The following is an 8404-nucleotide window of genomic DNA, read 5'->3' as shown; positions in this document are numbered from 1 at the left end:
CACAAGCAGATGTTCATCTTTCAGCCTCAAAACACACACCCTCTCGCAACAGCAAATGTATAATGTGCAAAATGAGTAGTTGGCAAAAGAGCACATTATATATGCTCTTAGATTACACTAGGTACCAATATTACACATACAGAGATACTTTTTGTGTTCAGGAAATAAATATAATCCAGTTTGAGAATCAAGAATAAATATAATCCAGTTAAAAAATCAAGACAAAGAATTTACACACAGGATTGAATGACCAGCTCAGAAGTTTTTGCCAATACAGGTTAATCTGAGCCTACATGTCATCTCAATGTGACAGCTATAAGTTGCTTTTAACTTTAGTTTTCAAAAATATTTTCAATATTTATTATTTTAATTCTGGACATTCCTGCTATCTTACATGTTTTCTGCACTTGAACTCCTCTTCTCCCTTCAAACCATTCTAACTTTTTGGCTTTGACAATGTAGTGTTGAAAGAGGCATCAAAAATTAACCACATATTATGAGTAAGGTATTTTTTTTTCTCATTTGATTTTGTCAGTTTATGAATTCATTAACCGATGAAGACTTTCTTAAATTATGATACATGGAGAAAGGCATGACTCATTTCCAATTTTTAATATCAGTTAGGTTGTTTTTTTTTTACTACTTTTAGCTGTCCTTTGCCATGTCTGAGATTTTTCCACAGCAGTCTTGAGGCAACAAATCCTATTTTCTTTCTGAAGTAAAATTTTCCATTTTTAAATCCCTTCTTGGATGTTTTTCATGCTTTTGATCAGAATCTTTTGAAATTTGATAAGAAGTTTGTCTAATCCTCATCAGAATTCGATATAACTTTCCCTCCCCTATTTATTTACTCAGATTTATTGATTTTGGGTGCACACATCTGTAATGATGACTGGGTTTGTCTTCAGTTAATTTAGTCAATTCAGAACTCAGTGGTGAGGATAATGTCTCAATGTGTTTGCTCTAATATTGTGGTTACTATTTATTAAGCTTACAGTTTCTCTTGCTATCACACCACTCATTCACCCAATTGATGAAAACTTTCTGAATATCCCCATGATCTTTTCTTGGATTGAAATAAACTAGACTTTTTGTTCCATTTGCAAGATTTGTCATCTCCATTTGGCTATGTTTCCCAAACATTAAAGTATTAAGCACAAAACATATCACAGAACTTTCATAAACACCCCACTGCTGTAATTTTGCTGTAATAAATTTGCTCCTTGTTTCTATTTCCCATCTTTTAATCCATGGAGATATTTTATTCCTTAATCTGTAACTACTTTATATCTTGGGTAGCTCCTGTGTGACATTTTTTCAGCAGCATTTTCAAAACATATTTGTTGTGTTAATCCTGTTTTTTTTTTTACAAATCTGTTTTTATAATTGCCTGTTCCAGGAACTGCAATTTATTAGTTGAAATGTAATTTCTTTTTCATAAGGTTCCTACTGTTATTCTTTAAAGCATGATTTCTGTCAATTACAATGTATATGTTTGTGGTTACTAGTCTGTATTTTCTGAATCCTTTATTTAAATGTGATAAAGTGTCAGCTATTTTCAAAGCATTAAGTACAGTATCTTTACTTAATTTGAAATAAGGTTTTTATAGTAGCAAAATTATTTCATCTAATATTTCAACTTTGGCTAACACCTTTTGATCCCAAAAATCTCAAAATTATTAATAAGATAGATTTTCTTTACATACAGAAATTTAATCAATAGAAGTTAATAAGCTTATATATTAATTGCACTATCTAAATCAGCTTTTAAAATCAGTTATGACTGGCTTATCAATTGAGGTGAACTTTGTTGTTATTCAAACACAAACCAACCTTTCCAATAAATTTCAAGACAGTCAGATCAAGGTCTTTTATGTTGTAGGTGAGAGCATCATTGTGTTTCACATTCATTCTCAACCCTGCTGGAAGTTTACCTTTATTTACTATAGCTAGCTCCAAATCATCAACACTGCTATACTGTTACTACAAAAATAAGTGGTTTTCTTGGTCTTCTTCATGATTTATATTACCAATATATTTTACTTCTAGATTCCTATTGCACACACAGATACTCAAAACCTTATAGAGCTGAATAAACCTTATAAAGTTTTTACTTCCAATCTATTTCCAGAAATACAAAGTGAAGCTTATATGAGATTATTTTCTAATGAAATGTTCTACAGTGTTCTGGGGTTTTTGTTATAAAATTTATCTATTCAATATGGAAACACTTAATGGAATGAAAAACTGTAGTGCTCTGAAAAAATTACAATGACTTATCAATTCCACCATCACAGGGGAAAGTCATCTACTATTGAATGCTTCAAGAACTACTTGATATGAACCCTGCAGAACTACCTTTATACTTCAGACTAGTTAAATGTTAGACAGTAACTTAAAATTCTGGCAAGAGGAATTTGTTAAAAAACTTAACAGCTTCGATTCTGCTTGTCCTTCTGCCCTGTCTTCAGTTAAGGTTCCGAACACACTGCAAGAACAATGTGTTTAGACAACAGACTTTATATATACTACTTGTACACTATTCTAGGTTTATGGTATGTAGGACTCAATGAGATATTCAAGGATAAATGCAAGTAAACAGAATTTTGTCTAAATTAAACAACGCTGTGTGTGTGTCTTTTAGTGTATTCATCCAGGTGTGTATATCTAATTTTTAATTTACTATGCTAGCAATTTGATAGAAGATGCTTTCAAAAGATGTGGTGCATAATGGATTGCACAAATCTTGTGGGAAGAACTAGATCTCATATTTGGCACTTCTAAAGCAGTTGGAGTTTTGCACTGCTGCTGCAAAATGAATGATTCATATTAAGCCTCTAACTGTACAGCTAAGTAGTCAGCAAAGGAAAAGAAGTGTGATGAACATAGGATGAAGTGGAATTTTATAATTCTATTACAAAAATACAAAATTTTGGTGTGAACATTTAAATTTTTTTGTATGGAAGTTATTGATTCTACGTATCCAAAACCTACTGGCTTATTAAATGTTCTGAAAAGCACATTAAGTCTGGGATGCCCTTGTGTATTCTATTTAATCCTCTCCAGGAACAAAACCAAAATGCAAACTGCAGTGCTGAAGAATAAGCACATGTTAAAAGGAGATGGCTATCCTGCTCATTTGAGTTTGGTTTATCTGAGTTTTTGATTTATCCAAACTCAGTGTACTTTTTGCTATAATAGACTAATTGAACTCCATGCAACAATTATTTTCTTTATGGGATATTTCAGATATGATGTGATCTGTGCAGTTGGAATCTTTGCACACTGGCTGTATCAAGAAGCTAACTCCACTTTAATATTCTAATTTCGTGTGTGTATATATATATACATATAATGATTAAAACTGAAATTAGTACTATTAATTTCAATTGTACAGTTCATGTGAGTAAAATAAAATACACTTTGGAAATTACCTGGTAGCATAAATATATTCTTAAATCCCTTTTCTATATTATGCAATAAAAGTAATATTCTTCCTCTAAAGAAGCTTTTCTACCTTGCCCAATAGATATCAGGCAAATTCTTCACAGGGTTTCACAAAACACACTTCAATAATATTAAAAATCCCTTCTGATTTTTTGTATATTTCAATGGTAGCTTGCTTGTGTGAGAGCTACAATCTCTGTGGAGGAGACCACTTCCATTATTAGTTTCAGAGCAGGCACAATCTAAGCTTGTTATTTAGTTTTATTTCAAGAGCTTGAGTTAAAAAGGGCTCTTTATCAAGTGAGTAGTGTTCCAATCTGATGCCTGCTGTGGTCAGTAGAAGTATTTCTATTTCCTTCTTCAAAGAGTGGCAAAGAACAAAAAGATTAATTTTAACCTCATCATTGGTTGAAAACTGGTCTGAGTTATCAGCATGAAAAAGTGACCATATTGGGTGTAGCCAGTTTGGCCACACTGAGAACAGGTGTTTGTGCCAAAAAAAGCACTAGGACAAGTGGTTCTCTAGAGCAGCGTCAGGAAGCTGGCACAGAGTGATGCTCTGGCCAGCATCCCCAGGGAAGCCCAGGCACCCAGAGATCCCAGCAGACAGCACCTCACAGGTTATCTGCCTTTCACAGATTTATCACAACACATTTCCATAAGAGTACTCAAGCAAATAGCATAGACACATTTTTGTGTTTGACTTCCGTGAACTTGTTATTCAAAATCATTTAACAAAACTTTAGTGTAAATATATGCAAGTATTACTTCATATGAGTTGCTTTGAAATTACTGCTTTGAATTCAGAGAGATTGAGGAAGATATAAACCCTTGTTTTTGGCATCTGTGTGCAAATGCTAACTAGAAGGTTGCACATCACAATTTTTAAAGTGGTCAGGGCAAAATGAACTATTTTATGAAATTTATTAGTAGAATCTTTGCCTAGTTCTAAGATTACATGGGTTTGAAGGAATTCCAGTAATATGCTTCACATAATCCTACTTGCATCCTTCATAAATATTAAGACAAAAAGGAACAATTAAATAATTTTCGCCTGGTTTCCTAACAGCAGACACCAGACTTACTGTATTGATGTGTTTCATATATTTTCTCTATACATAATGAAATAGATAAGAATACTGTAAGTCATGCTGCTTGGACACTTGCAAAATATTAGAACATATACAATAAGATTATAGATGGGAAATAAATCACTGTAGTCCGGTAGCACTGGATTTACATGTGCCCTGTAACTGGGAAACATTTTGTCTTCGTCATATCATCATATCATTATGCAGTACAGCATCTTGCATGCCATCCAAAACATTTTGTACTTGCCCTGTCAAAGACAAAAGCTGTGATTAAATGGACGGCTGGCACTTGCTCTATTCTGAGCCTTTCTGTTTTCCTTTGATTATCCTTTCTTCACAGCTTCCAGTTCCAAAAGCAATGTACACAGTGGATTATAACGAAAATGCAGTTAAAATAAAGGTCAGTGGGACTGATTTGTGAGACAATCATTGTTCTTCATATCTGTCTCCTTGCTGGAAGTGTACTGGCCTGACTTTTTCCTGGCATCATACACCTTATTTTTACAATGGAGCAGCTACAAAACTAAGATATGCTAAAATAAATGGGCATGACAAATAAAATACTATCCCAGCAAACTGGAGCTGCAGTGGGCCTCCATGGCTACAATGGCACTGTCTTATTTTAAGAAAATGCTTGTCTAATGCAGATGGGTGTCAATTGAGTGATGGTAAAGAACATTAGAACTTCCCCAGCAGATTGTTATTTACAAGTTGCCCCTCTTAGGTATCCTTTCCTACTGAAGATTGTAGAGAAATGAATAATTGTATATCATCAGAATACAGAATTTACTTTCATATGGATAAACTCTTGTCACAATTTAAAAAATAAGTAACAAATTATATAAACAAACAACATAAATAAAACACTTAATCAAATTTAGATGTGTGTCACATCTTTAAAATCCAGGAAGTGTGTTATGCTGGAAATTAACTGCCTTTATGAGACTCCACCTGGAGTACTGGATTCAGCTCTGGGTACCCCAACATAAGAAGGATATGGACCTGCTGGAGTGAGTGCAGAGGAGGCCATGAATATATCAGAGGGCTGGAGCAGCTCTGCTGTGGAGATGGGCTGAGAGAGTTGGAGCTGTTCAGACTGGAAGGAGAAGGCTCTGGGAGACCTCATTGCAGCCTTCTGGTATCTGAAGGGTGCCTGCAAGAAAGGTGGAGAGGGACTTTTTAACAAGGAGATTGTAGAGACACAGCAATAAGGCAAGGGGTAATGGCTTTAGATTGAAACAGTGGATTTAGATGAGATACTGGGAAGAAATTATTTACTGTCAGGGTGGTGAGGCTCTGGAACATGTTGCCCAGAGAAGTGTGGGTGCCCCAAACCTGGCAGTGGTTCAAAGATTGAACAGGGGTATGACCAACCTGGTGTAGTGGAAAGTGTCCCTGCCCGTGGTAGGGGGATTGGAACTAGATTACCTCTAAGGTCCATTCTAACCCAGGCCATTCTATGACCTCTTAGCTGTATCTGAACAACAGTACTATATAAAAAGAGCAAAGAAAAAAGAAATGTCTGCACCAGTCATCTGAGACTGCTTACTTCAGACAAAAGTAGTGCATATTTAAAAAAAAAACCCACCCTATTAAACTTGCTATAAGGCTGTCTAGAGACAAGCCCTAAGTCAGAGAACTATTGGGCAGATAGGCTCCACTGTGAAATCAACAGAGTCACTGTTGCAGAGGCCATCTTCAGAATGAGGTCCAAAATAGAACAGATGAATAATCCCCTGGACATGCCTGTTTTTCCTGACCCAGAGTGCTGCAGTACTGTCCCCAGCCATGCCTTCCCACCTCTTCACATGCCTGATCTAATTCCAAGGTGAGTCAGAGGTGTGACATGATCCAACAGGGAACTTCTCTGCAGTGAAGTAGTTTTCAGCTGGATCAGCTGATTGTGCAACCACCAATGAAATGGATCAAATTCCAAATCTAATACAAGAAATGTGGTGGCAGCACATAGTTGTGGGCACAGGGCAGTGTTGCTACATTCTCTTTCAGCTGTAGAGCCCCCAAAATTAGATGCAATTTGAGACTGTACCTTTGATCTATACGCCTTACTTTCAGATAGCTAACTTAGGCAGCAGTAGGAAATAATACAAACATTTTGAACTACATCCAGTAAAGATGTAGTTCACACCTGTTTATTAATAGCATATAGATTAACACACCTGTTTTTAATAGCATATTCATTATACTACTCACACATAAGGTGGAAAAGCTGGTTTCTGTAGCCATTTATGTCTGAGAGGGCAAACCCCACACTTCCAGGGAGAGTGCTCTACCTACCACCCATTGCTGTGCCACGGAAAAATGATAGAGCCATAAGACAAGGAAAAGAGAGAGATGCAAGACAATATGGAGTTTTGGAAGGACTTCACACTGTGTCTACAGTAAAAAAAAAATCATTACAGAATCAAAATATGAGCCATGATTACAGACCCTTAAGATGCTTCCTGGTATAGGCTGCATTTTTTCAGAATGTTGAGTAGGGTACTGGGAAGGAAAATTGGGTTGGAATGCTTTTAGGCTGAAGGCAGTCTAAAACCCCAGTTCCCCACGAGTGTTGTGTTAGCTCTTCCTGCAGGACTACTGAATAAAAGCTCTGCTTGTTTTGAAAGGTTTCCTACAACTAGTTTTGAACCCATCAGAAAGAAGGGATGAGAAAGGAGGGGATAAAACAGGCTCAGAAAGCATCTACCATGTCTTTTGTGAACACAATGGGGGATGATGAATGGGGAGGAGGTAAAGCATCCTCTGAGGATATCTAGTCATTGAATTGAGGTAGAACCCAAAGAAAACATGCAATTCCTTACAAGCAGTCAGTTCTACACAGTAGATCAATGCTGACCTGCATTAGCTGCTGAAAACAGTTGCTATGGATAGAGAAGCAGAACTAGAGGTCTGGGGAAAAAAACCCAGTAAAATAACAAAGTGCCTAGTGACTGTAAATCCTTGCAGGGAGAGGCTTGGTGTGCAGTTTTCATTTGATGTGTCAGAAGTCTGCCTAATGCATGCAATCACATTCATTATTGAGCATGGTTAGTGCTATTGATTGCATCTAGTATTTCTGCCTTGCAAACAGCCATAGTACCTTTTTCATTTCTTGTTTGCACGCCTGTGATATGCCCCTATTGCTCTGTGTCTGACTCTTTCCCCAAGTGTATACATGAGCCTAGTTTTACTTAATTTGCAACCTAACCAGTTCAGAGTAATTGAACAGTACTAAAAGGCCTTAAGGTTAATGACTTAGAGTTTTATGTGACAGCAAGAATAGGCAGAATGTGTCTTATCCTATGAGTCATATTGTTAACGTGGGACACACCCCACTGAAGGCAGCAACAGAGCCTTACAAAGTGGAGCACCAAGATAGGCAAGCAGAGGCCACGGGATATTCCAGGCCCTGTGACCAGCTGATAGCGGCTGCTCTCCATGGGATGTGACCGCGGAGAACTGCTCAGGCTCCCGTGCGATGCTGAGATGCTGGCATAACCACCAGCCTGCCCTTTGCCGTCAGGCTAACCCGTGTCACAAGCATTACCAATGAAAAGATTCAGTCAGACCAACGTGTAGGGAAGTTCCAAAAATCTTCCATAGAAAGCAAACGTGTCTGGATACAGCACCAGCCTCCCGAGCAGCGGGGAGGAAAGAGCTACATGTAACTATATAATATAAACCACCGCCTAGGGTAGCCGTGCCGACCTGGGGTAGCGGGGCGGGCCGGGTCCGTATGCCGCCGCCAGGCCGGGCGTCGCTGCCGGGCCCCGCGGCAGGCGGCGGGCCCAGCCCCGGTTCCCGGCGTGCTGCGCGGGAGGCGGCGCCCGGCGCTGGGAGGAGGTGGCGGCGGAGCTGCCCGGGGT

The sequence above is a fragment of the Camarhynchus parvulus genome, chromosome 2 (genome assembly GCF_901933205.1).
Source record: "Camarhynchus parvulus chromosome 2, STF_HiC, whole genome shotgun sequence".
Classification (NCBI taxonomy): domain Eukaryota; kingdom Metazoa; phylum Chordata; class Aves; order Passeriformes; family Thraupidae; genus Camarhynchus; species Camarhynchus parvulus.
Note: the sequence above shows the minus strand (reverse complement) of the source record.